The following is a 7,453-nucleotide window of genomic DNA, read 5'->3' on the forward strand; positions in this document are numbered from 1 at the left end:
TTTCAATTTAGTCACTCTAAATAAGATAACGGTGAGAAATAGTCATTGTCATTAAATTTTATGTTTTCTTTCAACTGATTGCTAATGTGGCACATTGACACATTGAGTGATTAACACGTGGCATTTTTTATTGACTCTTGACTAAAGTTTAGGGACCTCCCTATAATTAACCCAAAACTTTTTTCCCTCTAAACTTTATAGAAAGGTCCATAAACTTTAGTCAAGAGTCAATAAAAAAATGTTACATGTTAGTCACTCAATAGGCTAATGTGCCATGTCAGCAATTCGTTAAAAGAAAACGAAAATTTTAACGACAGTGACTAATTCGCACAATTATCTTATTTAGAATGACCAAAATAAAACAGACCTAATTTTAAAGTGATCATGAATGTAATTTATCCAAAAAGTAAAAATCACATAGTTTAGTCTTTTATCATTTTATATGTCTTATTGCTATTATTATTGCATATTTGATATTTTTACTTTTATTTTATTTTAATAATATTTACTAACATAATTACAATTTTTTATCATACTGTTTTAAAATATTATATCCATCAATTAATATTTAGTTATATTAATGTAGGTTAAATGAAATTACTAATATTAATAAGTTGAACTATTAAGTTGTGGCACACATAAATGTAGGTGATATTTTCTTTATAATATTAACAACATATTTATACTATTAATCAAATCTTTAATTGAGTTAGGGTCACGGATCAATCGATATTCATTCAATTAGAAAAATTATGAAAACATCCTTCAATAATTAAATTAAGTTATATTTTTTCGTGAATATTTTAATTTTTTATTTCAAAAACCAAAATAATTAAAATTTTGCATGTGGATCAATTTGAACTTGTGTTATTTATACATAGCAATAACATATTAACTTTATCACTATATCAAAGTTTTATTTTAATATAATATATATTAGTTGTGTTTACGCTTTTAATTTTTATTTTACTCACAATTTAATATTTTTTATTTTAATATAATATATATTTTATTATTTATTATATATTATTTTATAACTATGGTTTGTTTTCCAATTATATAGTTTTTACAACCACGCGTGTACGATATAATTTCTAGTAAAAGAACAATAGGAGGGTGAAATAACTTTGAAAAACCCAAAATTTTCAGAAAAGAAAATTCTGGTCATAAATAAAAATATGATTCAACATAGTATAATAATATTACAGTGTAGAAAGAAGCTGAGAAGAGAGCGGACGCGCTTAGGAGGAGCGTGAAAAAAGAAAAGGCTGCCAAGTTACATTAGGAAACCATTTGGGGAAAGCACATGTGGGTAGGTTTCCACTTGCCTGTTACCTATTTAATCTAAAACCTAGTGCTTAATAAACACGTGGCACCGCCCTAACCTATCATCTCAACTATCTGTCCGTACACGTGTAATTCTATCACTTTTCCTTACAAAGAAAGATGAATTGTGTGTGATTTGTCTCTTCTCAACACCTTCCCCCACGTGATCCTGTTTCTCAAATTTATCCTATTAGTTTTATTATTTTATAATAATTGTTTTATTTGGGCAAACTTTTTTTTAAATATATACAACTCAAAAAATCAACAATAACATGAAGTCATCTAGATGGGATCTTCTATTGGACATAAACCAATTCTTCTGTCTCATACTGCCTTAATCATTTTGTTTGCGAGTTTATTTTCATCTTAGGGAATATGTTGCATACCTCATTAATTTAAAAGCTCCAACAAAGCATGAATTCTCTTTATCAAAGTAGAGTTGGAATCTCCAATTATTCCTTCTTGAATGATGTTGATTGTTTCAAGACTGTCTATATGAATTAAGACTCTATCGATTCCCAATTTCAACCCATAAAAAATAACCCAAAATTCAAAATCTAGAATTGCACAATTGCCCAAATATCTACTGAAGCAAATAATCCACCCCCATTACGATCTTGTAGAAATCCTCCAGCAGTAGCGAACGCGTCTTCTGCTCTAACAACGCCATCCATATTCAAACGTATCCAACTGTTTTGTAAGGAAGGGTCATACTCGTCCTTGAAGATTTATGAATGCGAGAATTTGAAACGGAAGCATATTGCTTTGCCTAACTTAAGGAAGCTTTTATGACTGCATTGTGGCTCCAAGACAATCCTTGAAAGATGTAAAGGGTGCGATTCTTCCAAATACGCCAGATAAGAATTTTGAATAGTCTGTGCCAATTATTTCCTCCTCCCAAAATAGCCGATTGTTGATTGCTGAGATTATGCTCTATCCATTGCTAAAGGGACCCTACAAAAAAAGAAGGATGTTTACCTGTTGGAATTAACTGATTCCAGATGCCTCTAGCCGCAATGCAGTCTCTTAAAACATGTAACACATCTTCATAACCATGGGCACAAATTCCACAAGTAGTATCCACTCCTATTCCTTTTCTTCTTCACTCCACATTAGCAAGTAATCTCTCTTTTAAGGCAAGCCATATAAAGAACCTCACCCTTTGCGGTCCTTGGAATTTCCATGGAATTTTCCAAATTACTTCATTCGAATTCCAATCCCCTTCTCGAAGCTTCTTGTATGCATTTTTAATAGAGAACGAACCAGACATGGTGCCTCCTTAACTAATTCTGTCTGTCCTAAAATTTGGCTGTAGTGGAGGAGTCCCCACAATCTAATAAATAATCTCTTCAGGAACCCAAATTTGAAAGAAATCTAAGTTCCATTCACCATTTTCAATAACCATATCGCTGAGAGCACAATTCATATTTAGATTAGAGTTAAGAGGTATCCTTTTATATAAAGGCCCAATATTTGGAATCCAAGAGTCTATCCAATAGTTAATGCTTCGTCCATCTCCAATAGACCAAAAGAGATTCTCACGGGTGAGAGGCCATACCTTAAAAAGAGATTTCCACAAAAAAAAGAACTTCGTGATCTTGATAAAGTTTCCGACAGGCCATTTTGAACCCCATACTTTGATCTGAGAACACTATCCCACAGTGAAGGCAAATTAGATATGATGTTAAAGTATTTGGGCAAGCTTTAGAAAATTAAACTTTGAAAAGTTACGTAATGATTATTAATAGTATCGAATTACTACATTTTAATCATTCATTAGTTAATTTTTGTTATCCCTTGACTTGTTGAATTATAGTTAAAATATTAATTTTGTACTTTTCAAATTTTTTTAATGATAGTTGTTTGCCTGATCAATCACTCTGGTCTTTATTCCTTTTTTTTTGAAGCACTTTAACTCTGTTGGTTTCGTTTTTGATCAAATTGATCATTTTTTGACGGAATTGAATATGTGTCCATTAGTTGACTGATAGTCAACGGCATGCACCGATGTGGCACTTTACATGTGTATAATTGTTGACATGGTGTTATTTTGTCTTATACGTTATAGTTAAAATATTAATTTTGTACTTTTCAAATTTTTTAATGATAGTTTTAAAAAATTAAAAAGTTTATAAATATATATAATCTTTTTCTAAAATTATAAAATATAATTTCAAAAATATATTTCTATGTATTTAAAAAATAAAAAATAAATAAAATTTAAAAGACATAATACCAAAAATAGCCTTTTTAACGTTTGTGATCAATCACTTTGGCCTTTATTCTGTTTCTAAGCACTTTAACTCTCATAGTTTTGTTTTTGATAAAAATTGATCATTTTCTGACGGAATTGACAATGTGTTCGTTAGTTGACTAATAGTCCACAACATGTGTTGATGTGGCACTCTACATATGTATAATTGTTGACTTAGTGCTATTTTATCTTATACGTCATATCAACGAAACAATTAAAAATAATTCAAAAGGTTATAGAAAATATTAAGAAAAATCTTTTAAAAAATAATTGCAAATAAAAAATATATTTAAAACCTAATTGTTTTAGTTATATTTTTCAAGCTATTAAAAATATTATGAAAAGGATTTGATTTTTTTCCCTTAACGAAGATTCAAAGTTTGATTCATGTTCAAAGGGTTAAAAAGAGACTGGATAAGAGTTTAAAGTTTTCTGACCATCGTTGGCGACAGCTGGCGCAACGATTTGGCGTCGATTTTTGGATTTAGTGGTTGTTGTTTTTAGATTGCTTTAGAACAGAGAAAAAATTGAAGGGCGAGAGAAGGGAGAAGAGAATATTAAAGAGTTTCAATTAAAAAGAAAAGGTAAATTTGATGGTGGGACCATGGATTAAAAATTGAAAAATGGAATATTTTTTATTTTTTATTTTTTTTCTTTGCTTAAAATTTTGAATTTTTAAAAATGTTTATTTATTTTTATAGTTTCTTAATTTTTAATTATTTTATTGACATGACATATAAAATAAAATAGTGTCAGGTTATCAATTTTTCACACATAGAGCGACATATCAACAAATGTTGTTGACCGTTAGTCAACTAACAGACAATCATCAATTCCGTCAAAAAATAAACAAAATGATAAAAAAAAATAGAACAATAACAGTTAAAGTGCTTAAAAAAGAATAAGGGCTAAAGTGACTAATCAATCGAATGTTAGGATTATTTTTATATTATGCCAATTTAAAAATTATAATCAAATTCCTAATAACATTTACTATTATTGCTAAAGATCACATGGCTTTTCAAAATATCATGAAAAGCATATGCAACTAAAATCTCACCCATTGAGTCTAAAGTCTTAATTTTTATCTAATGTTTATATCCAAATTTCCTACAATATTTTGGACTTATACAAATAACCCATACTTCTAATAAATTTGAACTTAATATTTTTTCCCACCATATACAACCATTACATTTAATCCACTCTGTCTCTTTTATACCAAAAGTATTATTAGGGATCGACCCATATAGACAACGAGATAATAAAAATGGAGAGAAACGAACATAAATATTTTACATGAAAAACCCTCAAAGAGGGAAAAATTCATAGGCAAAGGAGGTATCGACTTTTCACTAAATCAGTAAACAAACGAGAGTAGAATATGGAAAAAATAAACCTAAAAGTACTAAACGTACAATCCAAAACCCCGAAAATAAAGTCCTGCCTCGAGAAGAAAATTCTCTCAATAGTTACCATGGAACTCTCAACAAAACTCATATCCGATTGCATCTTGTCGCCCTTAAAGAAAAGTCATTACTGACTGGTGAGCTAATTTTGCCCACTCAAAACAGGGATACAATTGCCCCTTTAAATAGGCTAACATTAAAGTTCTAATCATACTAAAATATCCCTGGAATAATAAAAGTTCAATTGGGAGAAGAAGTCCTACTTGGAGTAAAAAATGTGTTTACTTACGTAGAGAATACGTCGTGTCGTCCCATGTATGCTCATCACAACGTCATCGCTGCCTTAAGTTGGGAGTTCGCCGCGTCGTCTCGACGTCAGAGACCTTCTAATCCTGACGTTAATCTTGTTTTGGCCCTTCTTTGGTTACTCGTCGGTTCTCATCTGAGGCGTCTTCAACATATCCAATAAATACAAGACACACCCTATGAGAATAATATAATCAAAACTGGTTTTTCAATATTCTTTTAAATTTTAGAATTATATTATTTTAGTAAAATTCATCAACTTACTCAAAGAAATTAATAAAAAAAGTAAAATAAAATGGATGATATCGACAATTCAAATATTATAACGCTCCAAAATTCATAGATTTAGAATTAATAAAACCATTAAGAAATGAACCTTAGTATAAATGGTAGAAAGCCCCATTCTATTTATTTTCTTTTTTTTTTCAGCCACTAAAGAACAAACTTAAACTAGTATACATATTACATGTGGTAAAAATAATCTAAGAATGGGTAGTATCCCAAGTACTAAGGCCTTTCATTTCCCCTTTGTCCTTAGGTTCAATTCACGCCACTCTCTTTCCCATTTCCTCTTTTTTGACGACAAGAAGGGATAATTGCCTAATCAACCCCTCCAATTTTGAAACCCTAAGTATTCAATAACTTTTCCCAACTATACATTGATTTTAATTCCTTTTCAAACCGAAATTAAAATCCTCTTTTTGTTCCCTTTAAAATCTATCATCTTCTTTTATTCTTTTCTTTTATTTTCATAAAATTTTACATTCATTTGCTAGAAATTGATCTCTTAGAAACCTGAGTCACGATGAATCCTTGTTTGAACTTTTGTAATCCCATTAAAGATCGGTAAGTATTCTTATTTCCAATTACGTAGCACCCTAGAAATTTGGAACAAAATAGTTCTTATCAATTTTCCAAAATCGATTTTGAATCTTTTACGAGTTTTCCTAAAAATCTTGAAAACAATCTCTAGTTCTCGCTTAATTTTCGGTTGAAAGACCAATTTTAGGTACCCTAGATCAGATTTGAATTAAAGGGACGTCGCTTGGTCTCTCGGTGAAAGGTGTGTTCTTTTACAAGTGAATCAAGGAAAAATTGTGTCTAGGATAGGGCCGCCCGGGTGGACCACATGGCCATGTCCCCCTGCAAACCATAGGATAGTTCTCACATGGGCACGACCCTTCTATACGAGCACGACCCTTCCACACGGGCATGTGGACCACACGAGTGGTTATACATCCACTGTCACTATATTTCTGATGTACTGATATTGTTATGCAAAACCATGATAGTACTGATTGCATGAGATACATGCCATTGTTACCGTTAAATCGAACATATGATAAGCAAGTTTATTGCTACTTTTATGATATGTTATAAACATAATAATTGTTACTGTATATACTTGATATATGCATGTTAATGTTACCATACTTAACTGTTATAACATGCCATATTGCATTGCATAGGGGTGGGATGTTTGAACAGAGGAAGTAGTCGACAGTTCATTTGCTCGACCAGTGGTTTATCCACAATATATTAGCAACTTTTATCTACACAAATGAATGGTTCATCCACCAAGATTCTAGTCGGCAGTCATCTACTCGACTAGTGGTTTATCAACAACGTATTAGCAGTTTTTATCTACACAGACGGATGGTTCATCCATCAATATATTTATCATTAGTAGTTATCTGCAATGATTAGTGGTTTATCCATAGTGTGGTGTAGAGGTATAGGAGTAATGGGAAACTTCTAACTGTGGTGTGTAATAGTGGGGTAGGACCTTTCTACTATTAAACCGAACTTGCATTGCATTCATAAGCAATTATATGGCTACGAACATTGAAATATTATGTTGATTAGTTGTTTTGAATTATCGATATTCTGTATTGCTATTAATTATGATTTATTCTATGAGTTGATATTCTGTATGACTTGTCTACTGGTTGCACTGGTTCCCTTGTGATGGAACTCACACTAAGCTTCATAGCTTACTCCCCCTTTAATTTCCATCTTTACAGATGACCCATAAGGTTAGGACACGAACACGACATTCGGAGGGTCTCGACTTGATTTTATTTACTAAAATATTCTTAAGTTATTATTTGATATCTTATTATTATTCAAATATCGTAATATTTTATTGTAAACTGTG

The sequence above is a fragment of the Gossypium raimondii genome, chromosome 10, assembly GCF_025698545.1.
Source record: "Gossypium raimondii isolate GPD5lz chromosome 10, ASM2569854v1, whole genome shotgun sequence".
NCBI classification, from domain to species: domain Eukaryota; kingdom Viridiplantae; phylum Streptophyta; class Magnoliopsida; order Malvales; family Malvaceae; genus Gossypium; species Gossypium raimondii.